This window comes from Macrotis lagotis, chromosome 1, assembly GCF_037893015.1.
Source record: "Macrotis lagotis isolate mMagLag1 chromosome 1, bilby.v1.9.chrom.fasta, whole genome shotgun sequence".
Classification (NCBI taxonomy): Eukaryota; Metazoa; Chordata; class Mammalia; order Peramelemorphia; family Peramelidae; genus Macrotis; species Macrotis lagotis.
This window is the reverse complement of record NC_133658.1, coordinates 514,620,434-514,640,616: the sequence shown is the minus strand read 5'-3', so window position 1 is coordinate 514,640,616 and position 20,183 is coordinate 514,620,434. Positions and strand designations below refer to the sequence as shown.

The window sequence follows — 20,183 nt, the reverse complement described above, 5'->3', positions numbered from 1 at the left end:
AGATATGGGACACAGGGAAAGAAAATGTTTGGAGTCTTTCAAGTAATAATGCTAATACTGGGGAAAGGAAGTCAGGGGGCAAAAGAGAGTTGCAGGGCAGCTCTGAAGATGCCCAAAGTGATGTAAATTATTTGGTAAACTAAAAGGGATAGTTAGCATGGTTTGGGGAAGTGAGATATAGAAGAGTTTGAACTCACCAATAAAGAGAATTTGATCAAAGAGTAGAATTCTAAGGCTCATAGGATCAAATGGGGAGTGGGGTTAAGAATAGTCTACAAAGGCCATAGTTCAATGCGGGGAGAAGATGAAGAAGAGATTAGCACAGCTAGCCTCTAATCAGGAACTTTACCAACTTACTATTTCAATACTTCAAGATGGTTTGTATAAAAAATCAAGCTTGTAAAATCATTGACCTAGTAGTTTAAGAGACTACTCTTAAACTCATACTCGTGAGTTTAAATAAACAGTGAAAAAAACATAAAGATCATACAATTAACAGCAATAAAAATTGAGAGTTGATAATATAGAACAAAGTCAATGAGAAAAGCTAAGAGATACAAGATTTAATCTTGAGGAAAATGGTATCAAAGTGTTTTGAGGATGTCAGTTACAATTTTTCTTCAAAATGATGACCTCAAATAAGGTGGATTAGGTTTAGCAAAGAAAAACGTTATGAAAAGAACACTGGGATCTAGTATCAAAATTATTTTATTTGAATTCTGTCTCTTCTGCTTAAATCAGTGTCATCGTAGGCAAGTCATTTAACCTTTCTAAGTTTTCTGAGAGCTTTAGCTAGATCATGTCTTAAGGTTCCTTCTAACTCTAAATCCTATAATCCTTTGCACCTAATTAGAATTTGAATCTAGCTCTTCAAAAAGACAACATAATCATTACCTGGTAAATATAAACCTTAGTAAGAAGAATAAGTCATTATACAAGAAGCATGTTATTTTTTAAAAATTAGATTGAACAAGCTTCAGGACTTAAAGAGAATAAATTTTATTTATCTGGCAAAGTTACTCATCCTCATTAAATCCCTCTATGATGATGTCATACATTTCTTGAAGTTCGTATTAAGAGGTTTTCTAAACTTATTTCAATCTATTTTAAATTATCTAAACATGTAACATGCTTAATTTATACATTTAAGTATTATGAAGACTACTATGACAACAAATTATAAAGGTCAAAATTGCACAGATATTTTCCCCAAGTATTCAACATGGTATGACATAAAGCAATAACTCCCAACTAAAAGAAATTAAAATGTAGTATTTGCATGATTGTCAATCTGAAATGAGACATGTCTCTAAGTGACAAATAATAAGTACTTAATGTGTGTCGGTTATGTGATTTTGGGCAAGATACTTAACTGCTCTGTATCTCAGTTTCCTCATCTGCAAAATAGAGGTTAATAGCAGTACTTACCATAGAGGGCTGTAGTGAGGATCAAATGCTGTAACCCCATTAGATATAAGCTTCTAGCATACTGAGATCACTTCCACTTTTTCTTTGCATTGCCAAAGCTTGGCACAGCACCTGGCCAGAGTACATGGTTAATAAATGCTAGTAAGTTGATCTCTGGGTGACCTTTTTTAAAAAGGCAAAGCTGAAAAGGCCTTCAGCAGAGTTCGGGTGGCCAGAAGGAGACAGGCAGGTTAACAGACTTCACTAACATTGCTGTGAGACAGTTTTCCCCAGAACAACAAGTTCCAAAGTCCAAGGACAGTTTCCTTGTGTCTCCATCCTCACTGGCACTTATGGGAATCGAATGAAGGATTTGTCTCTTTACAACAAGGAACATTTCCTTTTATTTAACTTGCTATTGTGCCTAAATACATATCTTTCACTTTGAATTCATGTGTGATATAGCTTGGTCTGGTATAAGGAGACACACAGAGGGAAAGCTCAGGGCTGTGGTTTTGAATAAACAATTGTCACAAACAGTAACACAAAGAATAACTTTAAGAGGACTATGAGAAAGGAGTGCCATTTATACTGTCATTTATTTTGTTAAAAAAAATTGCTAGCTCTCAGTTTACATAAATGCCTTAGATCAAATTATGAAAATGAGAGGCAGTGTCCTACAGTTTAAGAAAGGAAAAAAGCAATGTATTTATGTTCCTCTTTTCTTCTAACTTAAAGAATGGGTGTGGTATCTTACCTCTCTTGGTAAAGTACATCTCAGATCTGCTTGCCTCAATTTTCTTAGCCAGAAAAATGAGGAATTTAATGCAGTGACCTCTGAGATATGTGATACATACTATATGATTCTATTTTTGCATGTGATACTATGACCTTGAACTTAAGAATTTGCAAGACATAGAATCCTTTAAATATTTCTAAACAGATATTTAAATAGGTGATTTCTTTCAGTAGAGAGATAGCTAGCTTCTTGTCATAATGATCTTGAATCTACCCTTCTCATCTGATTGATAAAAACAGAAAAATTATCAATAATTTTCTAGAAACTACTATGCGTGATTATCATGATTTAGCATGACTTGACCATGACTTGCCCACAGTCACACAGCTAGTGAAGTGTCAGAGACTGGATCTGAACTCAGGTTTTCCTGACTTTGAGTCTAGAGCTGTCTCCACTGCATCATCTAATACAACAGTAATGAAAGTCAATCTGGGTTCCAAAATATTTTATATCCTAGGAACTGAGATCTGTACCAGCTTCTTTTTCTTAAATCTAAGCAAGGTTTTGCCAATTGGAAAAGGTACAGAAAAGAACAAAATCCTTCTGCATACAGAACATTAAAAACAAATATATAAGTTGTTATATCTTCAGATTAACCAAATGTTGAAACACTAGGAATGAAGAGCAAAGGACAAACAGCATAAGAAAGCAATTACAAAACACAAAGGTCAATGAAGTTATCAGCCTTTTTACTGCTTTATGATCAAATAGAAAAGGTAATCAAAATGCAAAAATCAGTTAAATCTGAACATTATGTGTGTGTTTGTATGTTGTGTATATAGGTTATGATGAATAATAATGGTTTTAGGATGTAAATTTTTACTGAACTAATTTCTAACTAATATTTTTTTCATATATGTATGTGAAATTTTTTTCTTCTCTTTAAATTTTATTTTTCCTCAATTACACATAAAAACAATTTTTTAACATTCAGGGTTTTTTTTTTAAATTTCGAGTTCAAATTTTCTCCCTCCCTCCCATACCTTAAGAACAAGCAATTTTATATGCTATACATGTTTAATTAAGCAAAACATATGTCCATGTTGTAAATGCACATGTTTGAAATTATACTCTAAGGTACTCAAAACCTTACAGAGAATTTAAAATAACTTAAGGACATAAAATGACTACTTACTATGCCTGAGATTCAAGAATAAAAATACTTGAGCACATACCTAGAAAGGGTAAATATTTTTTAATAATAATAATTATAGAAGCCATTTTTATAGAAGGAAATTACTAGAAAAAAATTGCTGACCAGCAATTGAAGAATTGCTAAACAAAATATGGCACATGAATATGATGTAATATTACTGTATTATATGAAATACTGAAATGCAAAGGGAAATCATAGCTGGGAAAACTTACATGAACTAAGGCAAAGTAAATTAGGCAGAAATATTTTTTAAAATGTACTTGATAAAGATTACAAAGCAAACAGAAAAGAGTAACAAAATCTAAAATTAATGACTGAAATTAATAATGACCAAGTTTGGTCCCAAAGAGGCATAAAACTCAACCTTACCCTCTGTCATTTGCAAAGGTGGGGGCCTTCAAGTGTGGATCACTACATCTGTCAGATCTTTTCAATTTGTTGGCTTTTGTCGAACTTTTTTAAAAAATTCTTTAAGAAAAATAAAAAAGGAATGATAAAAAAAGAAAAAGTAAAGTATATGCAGAAATGTTAGAAAAAATAAAACCTATCAAATAAAAATTTAAATAAGGAATATGAGTTTAGAACAATGTTATTTACATATGAAAAAAATTTCCTTATTTGGGATTTCAAAAATATGGAGCCTGATCAAAGGTCTATACATAAAAAAATTTCTATTTTTATTCTTTTCATAAAAGATATAAGGTGTAATGGATTGGTAACTATGAGTAAGCAGTGCTGACACCTAGCTATTTGATGATTACATTTTGTACTGTACTCAACAGTTTGAGTCTAAATAAGCTGATTAATGAGCTTAATAGCTCAATTTCTTTTTGACAGTTACGCCAAAATTCTTAGCTGTATAACTCAAGGAGCACTAAAAACAAAAGCATTTCTATTAAAACCTTATTACTGCAAAATACCAGTTGTTATTGAGTTCTATTTGAAGAAATGCACAAAGCAGTGAAAACGGTGATTTTTTTTTATCTAATTCCTTTACCTATTAAATATTAATATGTCTTAAATTCAAAGAAAATCTCTGTTACAAGCTAGGGAGATTTCTCCCTGTGTTTCTTTTTCCCTTTTTTTATCTGTCATCTTTAATGAATAAATGCAAACCTGTTATCAAGTATACCAATTTAGTTATCTGCCAATAACAGCACATAAAGTTGTCTGAAGTCCTATCACACAGAAGGCATACAGGAGTCAGAATTCAGTAGAAACAGAGTTGAAAGCACTCAGACATTCAGATTGGTCAAAAAAGTTTTCTTTTTTTCCAGAATCCGTAGTTTTCTCACCAGGAAAATGAAGGGAATGGCATAGATCAAACTCAAATAGAAATGAAGGTCTATACAAAAGGATACCTGTGACCACGTTTTGACTTCATTAACTTTAAAAGTATTTATTAACATTATTTATAAAATGTTTTTATTTATTTTGTTAAATATTTCCAAATTACATCTGAATCTGGTGCAGCTCTACTCAGGAATATCTGATACCCCTGGATTAAATGACTGCAAACATTCCTTTCAGCTCTAGATCTATGATCCAATGGTGCATGAACATTCAATCCAATCTTTAAAAAAAAAAACTTGGGGGAAAAACTTTTGAGAGAGAAAGCATTGAGTTTGAAACCAAATGATAAGAAATGAATTTTAAAGAGGTTTTGTGATTCAGCCAACAGTTTAAAATTCTGTAAGTACAATTAGACAGCAGTAACAATATAACTATGTGGACATAGGTTATAATAGTGACATTTGTACACTTTAACCAAATTGAAAACATTTGTACACTTAAACCAAATTGAAAACACTTGAGGGCAGAAACATCTATTGTCCTAAAATTTGCTACTGGATACATTGCTTACTAATTTTTTAAGATGTTTAGTTTTTTTTTTAAACAACACATGGTATTTATAAACCTTTTTCATATTATTTAAGTATTACTAAATATAGGGTTAAGTTGATTCAAAAAAAGCTACAAGTTTTACAGGAAAGGTCAAAGTTGTTTATTGCTTTCAGTTACTATTTGTTTGTTTGTTTTAATTTTTGCAAGGCAGTGGGGTTAAGTGGCTTGCCCAAGGCCACACAGCTAGATAATTATTAAGTGTATCTGAGGCCAAAATTGGAACTTAGGTACTCCTGATTCCAGGGCCAGTGCTCTATCCACTGCACCACCTAGGCGCCCCTCAGTTACTGTTATAAGACATTTCACACAGCATGAACACACAGGTTGAGGTAACTGTTGCTTTCAATTTTGAAATCAAATTTAATTTCTCCGTTCACTGTTCTAAGCTATCAAGATCTTTTTTGGATTCTGACCCTAAGTGAGCTTTCCCTATCATTAACACTCTCTCTCTCTCTCTCTTTCTCAGATAAACAGAATAAATATACCATCTGTGTCTTCACCCAAATCATCAATGAAACTACTGAACAACATAGGGCCTAGGAGAGACCCCTGGAGCAATACAATAGAAATTTTCTTCCAGGTATTACTGATTTATTAAAGACTACTCTTTGGATCTAGTCTTTCAAACTATTATCATTCACTATATAATCCAAATACATCTTTGTAAACTATCATTCAACCTATATATTTCTGTAAATTGTCCAGTTAAAATAATACCTGGCCAAAGATCTTGTTAAATCTGGTATGTCAACAGCATTCCTTTCACCTATCAAGGAGAGGAGAGATAAGGCTAATCTGGAATAAAGAGATATTCATGAAGCAACACTGGCTCTTACAAATCACTGTTTGGCTTTCTAAGTGCTCACATAATCAATTTTTTAAAAAACTTTTCAAAACTTTTTCCTGGTGTCAAAAATCAAGATTACTAGTTTGAAACAACCACTTAAATTCTATACGAAATTTGTTTGAAATATCTATTTAAATCTATGCAAGTTGATTCTATCTTGCCCACTGCAAGTCATAATTGTGGTTTTTGCTAATATCTGTGAATAAATAACCCATAAATTATATTTTATTGGGGTTTTGAAATATTCAAGATGAATAAGAATCTAGTCCTATTTCAAAAGTTCTAACATCTAACAAGAGTAGCCCAGGGTGGAACAGGAACAAGTAAAATGAACACAATTTTATGAGCTCTCTTTTTAAAAGGCAGTTTGAGCCAATAAAGGAAATTTGAAGAGACTCAATCTTCCAAAGAGCAGAACAAGCGAGCTTAAGACTCAAAGAGCCACTTGAGGGCACTCAGTCCTCAAAATAGAAGAAAATTATTGATAAAAAAAAATCTATACCTATAATTTTTTAATGCCTGGGGAAAGATGTCTAGGAGTATCAAGTTCAGAGAAGCAGAGTTTATAATATTTAATAACAGACTTTTTTCCCTACAATTATAATTTTTAAACAGTAAAATGTTTTGTACATTTTAAAACTACATAAAGTAGCCCATTCTTCCATAAATTCCTGCTTTTGTTATTTATGTATAAATGAATAAATAAAAATTAAGTCTAAATGCTCTGTTCTCATTACCTTAAACAGGTAAAACTTTTTTTGTGTGGCAGACATCACATATATGGTTATAATGACTGGAAAAATTAAAAAAGTTTCTCAAGGATATATATATGTATATATATATATATATATATATATATATATATATATATATATATATACACACACATACACATATCAGGAAAACTCAAATAACTTATTCTTGATTGATCTCAAGTAGATCTTAAAAACCTAATCCTTTACCAGGCTCTAATCCAGAGACTTACTTAAGAGACAAAAGCTCGGTTTATAGCCCAATAAAGTCAGTTTGTGGGGTTGAGAACTGGGGAGGAGGAGCCTATTCCAAGTATGTAGCTCCAAATTTGGTCTTGGGCAATTAATATTTATGAAACCTTGGGCATCAGTGTGGAGTATGATACCTGTTTCCTCATCTGTAAAATGAAGATGATAGTAACAGTACTCAGATCCCCCCAGGGTTTCTCTGAGTATCAAATGAGAATATCTTTGTAAAATGTTTTGCAGACCAAAAGAAATCAAATATAAAATTCTTTATTGGGAAATCAAATTGGAAATATAATCTCCACCATTACCAACTTCAACCACCAACCTTGGTGATCTTTACTCTCCTACCACTACTCTGTAATCCAGAATTACTGTCCCCTTTGTTCCTTGAACAATATACTCCATCTCTAGATTTGGCATTTTCACTGGCTATCCCCAGTTGCATCCCCATTATATTATTGCAATGATCTACTTCATTTTCCATTGGAAATGGAATGGAAACTTCAGTTTCCATTTTTCCTGACTTCCTCCAAGTCCCAGATAAAATTCCATCTCCTATAAGAAGCCTTTCTTGATCCCTCTTAATTCAAGTGTCCTTCCTCTATTATTCCCTCTTTATCCTATATACAGCTTGTTTGAAAGGCTATCTTCAGTTGTTTTGACCTGTGTCTTGCCACTGAACTCTGATGTCTTTGGAAGAGAGACTACTGACTTTACACAGCTCTCCATCTCAGTTAAATCTAATTCACTTGCAAGTCAATTCATCACCCTCCTGATGCCACTGGTCCTCTTTGAGAACGAAGGAAGAACAGCAAGCTTGTCTAAACATACTTATTTGTATAATGTCTACTCAATTTTAAAAAGTATATGGATACTACTTATTTGAATTCCTTTATCACTTTTCTTATCCAAAATAACTACTGGATTATAACTGACTCCAACAGCTGAAAACCAGATGATCCCTCAAAGATTTCTGACCTGCTCACTCTTCTATCAACCCACAGAATTTCTTTTCTTCACCAAATCCAAGATACAATGATCTTGCAGCAAGAGACCTGAACTGATGATGGGATATATGTGTTATTCTGGGCTTCACTATTATGTGTAAATGTAACATTTTACAAGTCACTTAAAATAGCTCCATATTACAAAAACTGGGGTAAATAACTCATTTATATGCCCTTCCTTTTGAAAATCAATTTGGTTTAGGTGGGGGAAATATTAGGTTTGGGAGTTAGAAGAATCAATGAAGGAATGAGTCAATTGTATGCAAAGCACTGTTGTTAAATACTGGGGTCAACAAATAGAAAAAAGTGAGACCATTGGCTTTGACACCTAGCTCCACTTCTGTCCCTGAGTAAATCACCTAATCTTGGTTTTCTCATTTGTAAAATATGAGAGAAGACCAGAAGATTTCATAACTCCCTTCTAGCTTTAAATCCTAAGACTGTAGGATTGGCATCTTCAAATACAATTTCTTTTATCTCAACAACAATCTTATATGGCAAATAGTAGGAAATGGGAGTATATGATAAATCATGGTGAGTATGTTAATAGAATCAAAGAAATTAAATGACTACTTTGATGTCACACTGTAATTGAATTAAGACTTGATTCCAAATCTTCGAATGCCAAAGCCAATGATTTTTCCAACGGATCTTGCTTTTTTCCAACTTCTTAACTGCCATCTATCTGATTCAAATAACTGTTGAAATGATTAGATTTTAAAATTAGCACCCCCCCCGGGTTTTTTTTTTATTTTGAAAGTGTTTCAGGCTAGCCATAAATGAAGCAAAGTTGGTTGTGTCATGAATGATCCTATGTCCTTGGGTGTTCTTTTCCAGAAGCATACATCACTCAAATACACTATATATTAGACACAATCAACTAAATAAAACTGGATCTCTGTTTCAGGTTTTTATTCTATACGAAATACTAATCTTATGAAATAATTGCTTTTGAATGACACTCTTTATCTATTGAGAAGTGATCCCTTCTTATTAAAGTCTTGAAAATAGTTCACATATCTAGGAAGATGAATAATATACAAAGTAGTTGCTTCTTTGGGAGAGGCACCCAGCAACCAAGGGAAGAGAAGAATTGCCAAAGGATTTCTTTTGGTTCCATATACTATCTCAGACTTAAACTAGATAGGAAGATAATGAAACCAGGGTGACAAAGACAAAGTTATTTATTCTGGTTCCTGAAGCTCTGCTCGCTGCCATCACCTTCCAAATACAATCTACCTCACTTTCCTATTTCAAGGGTAATAAAATCAAAGAACAGTAAGAAGAGGGACAACAAGCCTACATAATAACAGGTGACTTAAAAAGTTCAAACTGAATTATAAGACCTTAGAGCTAGAAAGAATCTTGGATACTAGTATAATCATTTTACAAATAAGGAAAATGAGGTTGAGAAAATGACTAGTCCAGGATCATACAATAATTTCTATAGCAAATAAATCCTCCATCACTTAAATGAATTGTTCCACAGTGCATGCCACTACTGCCTCCTACTATAAATAATTACAAGAAAACATTGCATATTCTTATATTTTACTGCCTTCTTGATCAAGCTCACCTGGAAATCACCTTCAAAGTCAATTAAGATAGATTTTCTCTGCTTCTCACTTCTTCAAACATTATTTCTGGAAACAAATAATGTCAGAAAGTAAAATATAATCAGATTGGTCTAATAGCCCAAATATTTCCAACCTCAGGTTGACTCACCATTCTCCCTCTTTTTCTTTTTAATTTTTAATACTTTAACTATGATTTCATTGATGTAGGGAGTCCCAAGACCCTTTCAGGAGATCTGTTAGGCCAAAACTATTTTCATAATATTACTAAAAGATGTTTTATGTACAGTAAATATCAATAGGCATATCCAAAGAAAAGCTCAGGGGGAGGGGATGGGAGAGAAATGAAGTCATGATATGAAAAAGTTTGAGAATCAATAGCATAGGGAACTTCCAGCAAAGAAACCCATTCTTTGAAGAGATACAACTTAAGTCTTTCAGAATTAACTGGGTTACTGAAAAATTAAAAGACTAGTTCCAGGTGACACAGTCAATGTACTACATCAGGGGATCTTTTTTGTCATGGATCCCTTTGGCAATCTGGTGAGGCCTAGAGTCCTCTTCTCCAAATGGTGTTTCAGAGATACATAAAATAAAATATATAGGACTGCAAAGAAAACCAAATATACTGAAATAAAATTCTTTTAAAATTTTAAGTTTTTTATTATGTAAATATTTTATTGATTTTCCAATCATATACAATAGTAGTTTCTACCTATCACTTTTGGTAAGGTTTTGAATTTTACACTTTTTCCCCCTTCTCCTTCCCTTCTCTCCCCCACAGAAGGCAATCTGATAATCTTTACATTGTTTCCAAGTTATATATTGATCAAAATTAAATGTGTTGGAGAAAAAACATATTCTTGAAGAAAAGATAAAATATTAGAGATAGCAAAATTATGTAGTACGTAAGTCAACTTTTTTTTAATTTGAAGGTAATAATCTTTGGTTTTCATTTAAACTACATAGTTCTTTCTCTGTATACAGATGGTATTCTCTGTCACAGAAACCTAAAATTGTCCCTGATTGTTGCACTGATGGAATGAGCAAGTCCATTAAGGTTAATCATCACTCCCATGTTGCTATTAGTACAATGTTCTTCTAGTTCTGCTCTTCTCACTCAGCATCAGTTCATGAAAGAATTAGTGCAGTTTTTTTGCACCTATGTTTTTTTCAAGGCAATGGGGTTAAGTGACTTGCCCAAGATCACACAGTTAGGTAATTATTAAGTGTCTGAATCCATATTTGAACTCAGGTCCTTCTGACTCCAGAGCTGATGCTCTATCCACTGCACTACCTAGCTGCCCCCTGAAATAAAATTCTCAAAATATTTTAAATACAGAGTGATAGGCCCCAGGTAAACAACTCCTACCCTATACTATACTCCCTTTCTTATCCTCTACTACTCTACTATACTACCCTACAAAACCATTTCAATTGTGTTTGCTGCTGTAATGAAAATCAAGGAAACATCTCAATCCCCCACACTCCAAATATTTATTTCTCCATGCCTGTTTTCTTTCCTCAGCATTACTCATTACCCCACACTCACCCAGCCTCTCAACTTCATATTTTTTGTTCATGCTCCAGTTCCCTAGGCTGATAACCTGAGTCTTCTGATTTATCCTGTCTCACAGTGAATTCCTGAGTCCTCTGTTTGAACCTTTAAACCTGATGTCTCACAATGTAGCTACCTCAGGAACAAAATCAACTATAAAAGTATATTTTCAATTTTTTTAGAAAACATTGCTCTAACTTCCCAATAACTTCTCCCTTTTTCCCATTCCTTCTCAATAGAATCCTATTCCCATAAAAAGTATAGCTAAGCAAAATAAATCACCACATTAGCCATGGCTACCTTCTCCCTCAACTATAACCCACTCTTTCCTCAATCCTTTCCAATTCTACCTTCTATTCCTCATCACACTAGTGAAAGTGGTTTTTTTAAAAGGTTATCACTGATCTAAAATAATCTCCAAATCCTGTAACCTATTTTCAATCTTCTGTACCATTTCACTCTATGGATCTCAATTTCTTCATACATAAAAGAGAGATTTAAACTAATTGACTTCTAAGTTGTCCATCAACTATAGATTTATAATTTTATAATCTATTCCTTCTTCTCCTGGCTTCAGAGATCAGACTCTTTTGGTTCTTTTCCTAACAACTGCTTACTTAGTATTTGATACTGTCTCCTCACTGGCACCTTCCTCTTTCTGAGTATTTAAGTAGCAAGGTTTCTTAATTTTTTTTTTTTTTGGTATCATCCCCCTTTTGGCAGTCTGTTAAATGATATGGACTCCTCAAAATGTGTTAAATGTACAAAACAAAACACACAGGAGTACAAAGGAAAAATATTATCTTGAAATAGTTATCTATGTGTGTGTGGGTATATATATATATATATACCCACACACACACATACATATATGAGAGAGAGAGAGAGATCTAGACATCTATACCTCTATGTGGATAGAGATAGAGAAATCTGTGTGTGTGTGTTAGTGTGTTAAAACAAGGCCAACAGCCACATATAAAGAAAATCTGTCTCTTAAGTATACCAAGGTTCTTCTCTTTTCTTTTTATACTCTATATCCAATCTTATTTTCTACCACTTTCTCATTTCCCAAATGCTACAGGCTATCTCAAATCTCACATATGCCAATCAAAGTTTGTAATCTTTATCTCTAAACCTGGTCCTAGGACAGAGCAGGTAGAGAATCAGTGGTTGGCATGAAGAAGACACTTTAGAAAGTGTTGTATAAATGTCACCTATCAAAAATTTTTTTTGCAACACTACAGTCTCCTAAGTTCATAGTTTGGGATTATCTTTCTCTTTTTCCTATATCTGTCTCATAACAAATCTATGGATTCCAGCTTTGCTAATGTTTCATTTGCCCCTCTTCATTCTATTCCTTATATTTTAATAACCTTCTTACAGTTCTTAAGTCCTTCACAATAATTTTTCATATATATATAGTCAGGTCCTTCTTTGGCTCTATAATCTTCACTGGCTTCCAAAGCTCTCTTCCATCTGTCATTCAGAGTCCTTTGGTGTCACTTTTTATTTCCAGCTTTACCTCATATTTTTCCTCTAATTTACTTACATACTTCAAGTAAACTAGGATAGTAATCTCTACTCTCAAAATCATCCTTAATATCTAACTCTCAGCTTCTGAACCTTTCTTAATTCTGTTCCTTTTATTGCCAATGTCCTCTAGTTACATTTTTCCTACTGAATTCTTTCTTTTAAAATCCACCTCAAATAAAAACTACTCCTAGAAGTTTTCTCTAATTCTCTTAATCAATAAAAGGGTTTCTCCCCAAACTTTACATGCAATTCGATTTTTCCACTGTCATGTAACATTATATACTACATCTTTTTGTTGATATTTTTGTTCAATTCCTACTACATCTTTTTGTTGATATTTTGTTCAGTTCCTACATTCTTAGTTCCCTTGTGTATAGACTGTTTTTTTTAATTAAACACTATCTTTCTCCACAGTCATAGTGTTTTTTTTTATTAAATTTCTAGTGATAATTATTTGTTTAATAGAAATGAATCACATAAGTAATATCAAAAGTCACAAAATAAAAATAAACAAGACTGCACTCACTGTTGGCCAAAACAGGTTAACTTAACTAGGATGAAGACATACCTATGAGCACTAGCTTTGGGGTCAAATCTCACTTCTGATGTTTCCTACCTGTGTGATCTTAGATAAATGATTTAATTTCCTTAAGTTTCTTATCTATAAAATAGGGATATTGAACAAGACGTCCTTTAAGGTCCCTTCTAGTTCTAGGTCTAAAATAATCTCAATACAGCACACCAGAGTAATCTGTTTGAACTTGCTGACTTGGTTATTGAAGCTAATGAAAACACTGTATAAACCTTTATTCTTTCCGATGTTGCTGGTCCATACACTTTACTGTGAAAAGAGTGAAGTAACAAAACTGTTTCAAAGCTAAAACTAAGTACATTTATTTTACAATATTCTTACCACCCAATAGCAAGTAACAAAGGAAATGCAATACATGTCAAGATACTGTTAACAAAAATATACATCTAGGATAGATGTATCTCTATCAGCAACAACAAATGACAACTAACTACCATTAATGGAGCAGGCAAATCAGCCTAGCTCAAAAAAGCAACATGTGCCAGGGAGGTCAAGTCCACTGCCACCATCTCAAACAACACCTTCATTCAAACCCTATTAAAGACATCCTAACAGCCTGGACCCAAAAAGCTATGGGAATAGCAGTGCCCCCCCCACAGACCAATTTGGTCCCCAGTGCCATAATTGAGGGGAACAACCCTTCTGGAGGAGGAGCCCCACCATCTTTGCCACTGCCAACACCACTAATGCTAATAATGAGCAGCTAAGTCCAAGAGTTCCAAGAAGAGTAGAACTTCCATTCTAATCAATCTGCTTCCAAACTGGTTCCTGGAAGTCATCATCCAGAGGAGCAATCACAAGTGAAGATGCAACTTGCCAACTGCCTCTGCAAGAATCACAATCCCTGCCTTCTCAAAGCCATAGCTACTCAACATGGGGGGCGGAAGAAGAGTTCCTGCCACCAAAGCACTTTTATTGTCAAATGGCTCGGTATCTTTGGCAGGTAAGGTTTTACCAATGAAAATGACATTAAAGACATCATCAAGCCTTGCCATTTTTACTCTGACTTCCTCATGTTCCTTCCACCTCTCAACCTTGGGCTGACTGGTAAGCTTTCCACCATATCTGATTACCTACCCACCATGCATCTCCCAAGCAATAAAGCAGGAAACCTGGGAGGTCTTCTATGAGAACTAGGTATATGTTGTATTCCTCCTATAAAAATAAACTCCTAGATGGTGAGAACTGTTTAATTTCCCTACATTTGAACTCCTAAATGTTTAACACATAATAAGTGTTCAGAGGCTTTTCATTTCATTAAAGATGAATTGTTAACAGCTTTGCTACTTATTTGTACCATAAGCACCATGGATTTTCTTCATCTGACTAACACAGAAACCACCCCCTAATTATAATGTTTCCTTTTATTAGAAAGAGTTCCTGCCCAAACACTTGGGCATTTCAATGGTGTCCCATCAAATGCACTTTTCTCCCACTTCTCAGATCTACCTCAACACTTCTAAGGCAAAACTTCCTTCACTCCACTTCAGTCTTACAAAGAGATTGTATATTCCGGGAATTTCATGAACATCGCAAAAGTTTCACCTCTACAATTCTGAAATTTCTCTGATTATTTTGTCTTGTCTTCCAACTCTCCCTGTACCTCAGTTCCCCCTAAATCCTCTTTGTTCTTATCTGATCTATCCTCATTCTAATCACTCCAATTTTCATGTTTTCCCAGCCCATTAGCCCAACTCTGCTTCACTTTTCTCCTTTCAATATTACTTAACTTCACACATACTAAGGCCTATCAAGTTCACTCCTCTCTGAACCTCAAGCTTAAACATCACCTTTTTTCACACTCTGCAGCTGAACACAGCTGGAATATATCACACAACTGTTCCAAATGGGGCTTCTACAAATTTATATTATATCCAATATCAACTGGGAACCTTCACCATTGTATGCAGTTTATAATCTTTCAAGATCTGCCCTTTATTACTGGCCCCACTATTCCAACCTTGTATTCTCAAATCACACCTATACCAACCCTTTCCCCTCCCTCTCAGCAGGACTTTATATCTCTATTTAATTTTTTTTAAAAAAAAGAGCCCATCCATTAAAAGCTCCCTCTCTTCCTCAATTCCCTACTTCAAATCACATCAGATTTCATCCCTCATCCTTGCCTCTTTTGCTCATCTCTGAAGAAGTAGCCCTTTCTCCTTGCTATCACCAGATCTCCATCTCCTGACAGCTTCACCTAGTTTACTACTTCAATCATCTTTTCCCTCTCCCTAATTTTCAGCCTTTCCTGATACACAAGCTCCTTGACTCTTTTAGAATATGCTTAGATTTTCCATCAAAACAAAATAAAACAAAGCCACAATTTCCTTGAAGACTATCATTCTACATTTCTACCCCCTAGAACAGCTCTAATAATCCATAATCATTGTTCCACTTTCTCACTTCCCATTAATTTCTCAACCCATTGAAATTTGCTTCCAATGTACACTCAACTGAAACTTCTCCGATGATCCTTAGGCAATTATCCTTTTTAGTCCAATACTCTCATATGACTTTTTCTAAGGCCTCATCCCTCTTGAGCTCTCTACAGCATTTGACCAAATCTAGAGTAAAAGCCTCATATTTGCTCACCCTACATCCTATCTTTCCTTTCTCCAATACATACTCCAAACAATTGCCAAACTGATATTCCTAAAGTACAAGTCTGATCATATCACTACTTTGAATCAAGAAACTCCATTAACTCCCCCATTGCCTGTGGGTTAAAATAGAAATTCATGTGTTTGACATTTAAAGCCCCTGAAAATCTGGCACTAGCCTGTCTTTCCAGACTAAATGAAAATGACACCCCCTTACAAAGACTTGGTGCCAGTCTAACTGGCCTCCTTGCTTTTATTCCCTGACACAACAATCAATGAACTATTTCTGAACCTTTGAGTAACAGAGGATGGTTCAGTGCATAGTGTGCCGGGCCAGTCAGGAAGATTTTATTTCAAATCCAGTTTCTAACACTAATTGTGTGCCCCTGGGCAAGTCACTTAACCTTTATTTGTCTCAATATCCTCATCCATAAAAACAGGAATAATAACAGCACCCACCTCCCAAGATTGTTGTTAGAATCAAATAAGATCATATTTGTTAAGCGTTTAGCATAGTGCCTTGGGAGCCTATTAGATTAGCCACTCAACACCCTTCAACTTTGAGCACTATGAGGTGTGCTGTGGGTTTCTCTTACACAAAACAAATGCAAATAGCATACACTGCCTGCCCAGACTTTTACATGGCAGTGAGGCTTCATCAACCAGTACAGATAACTTGTTGCAAACATAACTGGTTGATCTCTGAGGGCCCCTAATCATGCTCTCCTGCTAACTCTCTATTAGACCTGCTATAACCAATCAAGAGGTGGCTGTCTTATCCAGAAAGGATAAACAGAAGGCAGGGGGCAAAGACTTATACACGAACTATTAGTTTGTCCAAAATAACAGAATATGAATAAAGGCACAAGGTACAAAGGTACATGGAGAATATCAATATATAAAATATTTATACAGATAGAGATAAAATAGAATACAGAAGCTGACTGAAGAATAGCAGCTGACCATGATGATACACATGAGGATATGGAAATCCACATTGTTTTAAGGCAGGCCACAGAAGAACGAACAAATATGCCATGGGTCATTACAAACAAAAATTTACTTCATAATATTTCCAAATCACATTCTGATGCCCATAATTCTATCCAGGGACTAAGTACTGGGCAAATCTTAATTCTGAGACAGTTTCCAAACAAACCAAGAATTCTCCCTGGAAATTCTTCAATTATGTGGAACCAATGTAAGAAAAAAAAAAGGTGGGATGGGGAAATGGAAGAAACATTAATAAATGCCATCACAGCATATTTCTAGTAACAAATGCCTCCCTTATTGTTAAATATGGGCATGCCTCACTTTAAGAAAATAAAAATGGAATTATTAATGAATTACTTTGTATAACATTGTATACTTTTAAAGGCATTCTTGGAGACACAATTTCATTTTAGCTTTCTATGTATCCCGTGAGAGGTAAGGCGAAAATTATTATCACCATTTTACAGAGGACAAAAATTAGAAAGATAACTTTGGCAACAATTAATAACATTGCAAAAGGATTCCCACTATAAGAGTTCTTTCAATATAATATCTTCCTAATAAATTCAAAACATTATTCCATTTACCAAAAATTCAACTCCTGCAAATCCTGTCAGAAATAATCAATATATTAAGAAAATAGCATGCCAGTAACTTCTACCTCAAACCCACATCCCCTATAGTTGCTACATTTGACTTCTGATGCCAGGCAGGTAATGTATATTAGGAAAGAACAAATAGAGATGATCAACAAAGTGAAGGTTTAAATCTTTTCTCCCCACTAACTCTTTTAAATTTTTTTAAAATTTATGGCAGTGGGACTTAAGTGACTTGCCCAAGGTCACACAACTTGGCAATTATTTAGTGTCTGGGGCCAGATTTGAACTCAGGTTCTCCTGACTCCAGGGTCAGTGCTCTATTCATTCATTGCAGAGGAGAAATCATAGACCAGAGTTGGTTAATTACAGATGTTTCCAAAGCAAGAAAGCAAGAAGCCTAAAAAAGAAGTGTTCTGAATTAACAGTAAAGAATGTATTCCATAGCATTCTCACTCAGTTTCCCTGTCCAACTGAGTTTCCAGGCTTAGGCAGGGCAAACAAATCAACTCATGGACTTGTGCTTTGAGACCCTTTCTTGGATATTCCTCCTGATATAGTCTCTACCCATAAAGCTCACTGTCTTTCTTTCAGCATCCTGTTGCATCATGTAGTGAATGCCAACTCTCTCTCAAGTCATATAAGGTAGACTCATGAAAAGCGGCTAATGCTGATTCAGCACAGAACTAAATATGGAAATGAAGTAAAGGACAAGCATACATACAGGATTGTGTCTAATCTTAAGAAAAGGGAACTAGAATCCTGCTGGTGGGGGGGGGGGGTGTCTAGTTTCCTTCTCTCCCACTTGCCTCCAAGCTATCTGGGGGCGGGGGCAAGGAATGAAGGCCAAAATAAATTCTGACAACTGGAAAAAGGTTTTGAGATCAAGTACCAAGGGCAAACTTAGAAGGTGGGAAAAACAATCACAAAGTGACTAATGGGGGAATATAAGAAGGAAAAAAAAAGCTAAAACCACTGAAGATTGCAAGAGGAATAAAATTTAATAAAATGAAAAAAAAACTTTTCCTAACTCCTCTTAATTGTATTTAGAATTCTACTTAAGAATGCAAATCTATTTAAATTCTTCTTAATTCTAGTACCTTCCCTCTGTTAATTATTTCTTATTTATCCTTTATATAAGTTTGTTTGTATATATGTTTGTTAAATAAATCAACAAAGAAGATGACTATAGTAAGAGAAGATAAGTACCAACACATCCAAGAGATTACAAATCTCTCTAAATATCATAAAACAAAGGAAACTGAACCAATACTTTAAAAAAAAGTCCTATGATTTCATAAAAGTATCAAATCTCCAACAAGATATTCCAGAATATTTCAAGAGATAAGAATCTTGAGAAGTTAGTGGAACAAATGACAGTTTATTATCTTATAATAATTATATTACAAAAGAAATAATTACCAGAATAGAAAAACTTGAATCCACAGTAGCAAGTCTCTCCAAAGAAGTTAAAATAGAGAATAGATTAGGAATACAAATACATTGAAATAAAGGACACTACAAGAGATGCAAAAAGCAGTTAACATTAAAAGAAAAGATGATCTCTTTACAAGCAAAACATTGGTTTCAAAGACAAGACAATGGCTATTGAGATCATTTAAAGGATCATAAGCCTCCCAAATGAATAAGTCAAAAGAAATTTAGGAGCATAATGTAAGAAATAATATAAGAAAATTTCCCCAAGTTTATGAATACAGAAAATAAAGAAAGTACTAGCCAAAAGAACACACAGACTGCCTCCAGGAAAAAAAAAAGACATATTTTTGAAATTTAAACGGACATGATATTAGTCTCTAATTTGGTATCTCTATCGTTAATCCCAGATATGACAAAAAGAACATAAAAGTAAAATATTCTGAATTTCACAAGTTCAATATATATATATATATATATATATATATATATATATATATACACACACATACATTAGTGTGGATACTTAAAAAGAAATGTTTTACAACACTTCTGATTTTCAGGACCAAAACATTTATATTACTTATGTATTTATGTATATAAGTAGCTCCCAATCACTGATTAATCTTCAAATCATATTCAGGGCATGTAATATAGGGAAATTACATCTTTGTTTATCAAACTGGCAATACGAATGCTTCTATAAAAATTTAATATATATAAAATAATTATAGAAATCTTCAGTGAAAATACTTCCTTCAAAATGTTATAGTAAAAGGAATTAATTTAAAGACTAGGAATCTGATTTAAAGAAACGCCTTATTCTGAATAAATAACAGTAAAACTCAGAAAGGAAATTTATCAGTATTAACAGTTACTCTCTGGCATTAATTAAAAGCAGAAAATATTTGCTTGGAAACAAATAGTTTAGTACTACTGCAGCAAATTGTGGGCATAACAGTAGAAATAAATTGTATCATTGTCTAAGATCATGGAAAGTGATGCAATGTACTAGGAAATCATTTGGAGCAGTCACTTTACATTCCAATGTGATCATTCAGATATTCAACCCATTCAACAAATCTAAGGTTCCATGGCATCTAGTAACTCTATTATGGTATCTAACCATCTTTCCTTGAAAAATGGAAAATCACCTCATTCTTACTAATCACATCCGA

The 20,183-nt window shown here is 33.9% G+C and overlaps 1 protein-coding gene across 12 annotated transcripts in view; it reads right to left on the bottom strand.

The window, feature by feature from the left end:
• The window catches only part of CASK (calcium/calmodulin dependent serine protein kinase), a 466,034-nt gene that overhangs the window by 413,527 nt on the left and 32,324 nt on the right, over positions 1-20,183 (bottom strand). The window contains exons 1-2 of one of the 12 annotated variants that reach the window (XM_074214156.1): positions 9,699-19,443; positions 1,429-3,830 (exon numbers count right to left, since the gene is read on the bottom strand). The exons of 9 other annotated variants lie outside the window; for them this stretch is intronic. The gene's annotated coding sequence lies outside the window, so the exon portion shown is untranslated. Of the gene's footprint in view, positions 1-1,428; positions 6,920-9,698; positions 19,444-20,183 lie in introns of those variants that run through there. 2 more of the 12 variants (XM_074214157.1, XM_074214158.1) reach the window with 2 other exon arrangements.